This window comes from Bidens hawaiensis, unplaced genomic scaffold, assembly GCF_021521415.1.
Source record: "Bidens hawaiensis isolate Kalapana, Puna unplaced genomic scaffold, B.hawaiensis_p1.1 tig00004030_1, whole genome shotgun sequence".
Classification (NCBI taxonomy): Eukaryota; Viridiplantae; Streptophyta; class Magnoliopsida; order Asterales; family Asteraceae; genus Bidens; species Bidens hawaiensis.
The window spans coordinates 783,517-788,083 of record NW_027491238.1 but is presented as its reverse complement, the minus strand read 5'-3'; positions in this window follow the sequence as shown (position 1 = coordinate 788,083).

The window sequence follows — 4,567 nt, the reverse complement described above, 5'->3', positions numbered from 1 at the left end:
CGGGTTTATATCGTGAAGTTTGGAAGAAAGGAGGATAGATCGGCGTTAGCCGCTACTTATTACATCATTCTACATCAATTTTTCGTGGATTCACCCTTGGGTTGATTATGTTCATACAGATCAGTTTGTTTAGTTAACATTTGGTATTTTTAGGATAAACTTTGCATTTTTTCTTGGAATTTTTGGAGAAGTTTTTGAAACTTTGGGGGCTGGGGCCTACACATCTTAAACATCTCAAATCTAGTGGCATTTTGTGGTTTTGGGTAGTTTCGCTTTTTACCAAATCTGTTTGCAAAGGTTCAGTTCACATTCCACTAGCTTTTGCGGATGAGTTAAGCTAGCGAACTAGCTTAGTTTTGTAATCCAATTCCGTTTGGTGGAAAAATACATGATTGGTTGATAATAAGTCTTGAATTCATAACTAAGTTCGTAAACTAGTTTTGATTAAATGTAAGTAGTTTGGAAGTAATATATGCAATTTGATTTATATGGATAAAAAATTTTTAAGGATTTTTGTAGCTCAAAAATCTTTCACACTTCTCACTTTTGTCTTCCTTTGTATTTTTTCTCGTTCAAAAAAGAGACACAATGTCTAAGAAAAAATACACAATGACAAAATTAAACAAAAAACACAATGATAAATAAAAAAGGCACAATAGATCGCAAAATATAACACAATGTCGAGCAAAATATAACACAATGCAGTGACGGATACATGAAATTTTTGTAGGAGAGGACCAATATGGACCAACTACAAATAGGTTAACCAAAAAACTAATGATAACATACCACACATATAAATCAATTACACAAACAAAACAATCAAGACAGTTTTATAAGATAAAAATATGCATCTAGTTTGAATACATCACCAATGCATTAAACAAATAAATGATCAAATCATCAATTACACGTGATAGGCCATCCAAATTACCCAAATGAAATTAGTTAAAATTATATTAAATCATTTCTAAACCAATATAAAAACTATGCGAACATAAAGTGCCTTATAGTTTGCATGAGAGTACGAAATTGACAAACAAGAAATAAAATAAAACACCAATACCTGTGTTAAGGGTGTACATGGGTAGGTTAGAGCGATTTTTGGTCAAACCCATAACCATAACTGATTCATTATGGCGGTTTCGGTTAATCGGTTTAACGGTTATAACGAGTCGGTTAAATGTGATTAAAATAAACAATCATTTCGTATGATTGTGAACACTGAATAGTCGCTAATTGTATTGTGAAAAATATATATTTTTCTTTTTTACTGCAATTTATGGAATATACATAACTAATTGACATATTAAATAACTGAAATGGCAATTTGGATGAAAATTTAGAACGACAATTATGGAACATTAGAATGAATATGGTGTAACGTTCGTCAATTTTCGAATCCGAAACCAGACCCGTTTTTGGCTTTTGACGTAACCCGAATTGTTTCGAATCATTAAAATAATTAATATTTTGTGTCGATTACCTTTATATAAGGTGTATTTTTCGTTATTTATAATGTTATGTGTGTTATAATCCAGGTCTATTTTTTTTATCCTTTCATCCAGATATGTATTTTAATTATACATGTATAAGCTCACTTTCGGAGTTTTAACGTGTGTCATCGTTACTCGGAGTTTTCAAAGTTTACGTCTTGTTATAATTATAGTTTTATAAAATCATTTAAAAAGAAATATAGTTTCAAAAAATTTGAAGGGTTATATTGCAAACTTTAGATTGAATTGTGAATTATAGATGGAGGGTCAATTGTGTACATTATTCATAAATTTTGACTTGATGTTCTCTTTGCAAAAAAGTCCGGCCACCTTCCTCTTTTTCGTTTAAGCACTCTAAGTACCGAAAAGTTAAACTGTTAACTTTGTTGGACTCGCAATCTTTTACCGAGAATCATGCAATTTATATTAAGTTTACAAATATCAATTGTTTCCTATTTTAGTCCAAATCTCGACCGGAATGACTAAAACTGAATTCGCGGTGTTGCATTATATAAACCGAACCTCATACTCCTCTTCGAAGAACGCCTCACATCGCCTTCCCCCCCCCCCCCACTCAAATCATACCTGTCGCAAATCCAACTCAATATCAGGTAACAAATGCACCTTTCTGCTCGTCTCGTTATTGCTGTATTTGTTACGTTAGTCTAGAGATTGAATTTCAGATTTAAACCTTTGAATGTGAGAAAGAAGATATTTGCTGGTTTAGTTCTCAATAAATAAATTCAACTTAAAACTCTTTTTATTATTATTAATATTGGCTCATGTTTTTATTTAAAGATATAGTAAATTATTTGTAAATAATATTAGCAGATTTGTGAGCTTGTTACTTAAAAAGTCATCTATACTAAACTGTTCAATATTATTATTATTATTATTATTATTATTATTATTATTATTATTATTGTTCAATCGCTTCATTTTATTGATGAAGTCTTTTATTTTATTTTACTTTTATTATTATTATTATTATGATTTTGTTTGTCGTAAACTATTAAAATAAGTTATAACATCAAAATCGATAACAACCTCAAACCTTCAATTTTGTTACGAAAGGGCTATAAAACATCAATCGTTAGTAAATTTTATTCAGGCACCAAGTGTCTATGAATTTAAACCCAAAGATAATTATAGATTTTCGCAACGCTACTCTCACAACAAGATTTCACTTTCAGCTTGTGTCTTCATCATCTAAAACCCTCGCGTAGTCGACTTTACAACCTTAAGAACTTTTGTGAGGATCATTTTAACATTTTATCAGGTGAGTAATCACATTCCCTCTTTTATGTTTTTGTTTTGGGGGCACTATGCGTATTAAGCTATTTACCATTATTATATTATCTCATTTAAACACAATTCCCTTATTTGCGTGGTTGTGATATTGCTCGATTAATTATTGATTGTTATATGAGTTATGTGTTTACTGCTTTTATGGTTGCTTGTTATCTCATCCTCATAGTATGATCATACGGCGTCCGAGTAGACATGCCCGTATTCTAGTGGCATAATCGAAAAGACAAATTTAGTTGTTTATATTAATTGATGCTATTCACATATGCAAGGAATTGTTTATTTCTCAATATTATTATTATATTTACACCAAAATGTGAATTACTCGCTCAACATGTGTTGTTAACAAATTATTTTTACGCATATTGCAGGATGTTATAAGAAGTTATTTGAAGTGAAGACATAGATTTGGACTTTAGGCTAAAAACTATAAAGTTAAATGTTGGTGTAAATTTATTTGTTTTAAATATTTTGTGTACCTTGATATGAATGAAATAAATTAGATATTGACACTTACTATTATATTAGTGTCTTTGAGCTATGATACAAATTATGTCGCGCCCTGGCATGTTCCGCCGTTAGGTTGGGGTGTGACATATGGTAACCAATATCACCAATATTATTATTATTGGCCTAAATCCTAGTAGGTGTGGAGTCCTTTTTTCTGTAACGGAGATAAGTGAAAAAGTGTAGAAGTATCATGCTCGTGCACTAATTCTAATTTTCAAACTCTTATTTTTCTATTAATAAATGCATAATTGGGACGGTTCGTTATGGCGTGTTTGGAATTAAAATTAACCAAAACCGACCCACATTTGGCGGATTTCAAAATTTCATTCATCGTTCATATCAGTTATCAGTTAAAATCGGTTCAGTTATTTCGGTAACGGTTTGGTTTGCGCTTATGGCGGTTAATTTGCTCACCCCTACTAGATATTTTACTTAGATAGTAAGTGGTTATCTAGGTTTGAAAAATTACAATATAATTAATATGTTTCTTTTTTTGTATGAAAGCAATTAATAATTCTACTATTAATTATTTTAATATCACATAACTATCTTTTTAAAATTTTTCTAAAAAAATGATAGTATCTTATTAAAAAAGGTAAATTAAAAAAGGGTGAATTCTTAATACTTTTTTTTTGCCAATTTTTTGCAATTTAAAAATTATTTTTTATCAAATTTTACTAATGTTTTCAATTTTTTAAAAAGAATTGTAATGTCAAAGTATTTAAAAGTTAAAATAAACATATATAACTAGTTATTCATGTAAAATATATAGTATTAGAATGAAATTGAAATTTTAGTGACATGATTAAAACAAAATATTTTATGAATGACCACTATAAAAGAAACGGCTTTTGTATATAATCAACCATACATCTCTTTGTGAGAGGGGCCTACTTTACAAGCCCAAATACCTGAGTCGTCGGCTGTCCGTTAGGCCTAATTTTTTCAACAATAGACCACCCTGAAATAATAGACCACCCGTTCATGGGGTTCACTTTGTTCACCCATAAAGGGTGAAACGAGATCAAGGATAAATATTATTAATATGAAATTAGGGCCAATCATGGCAAGCCCACAATGTAATCTTTGATATTTTTTTTATTTAAACAAAATTATTTATAACTACACACTATACAGTATATGGCTATATGCATTGAAAAAAGAAACAAGAAAATTATATAATACTAATTTGATCCTCCCGTGTTACGGGGTTTATTCAAGTTTTTGTTTTAATCGCTTTACTATTTTATGAT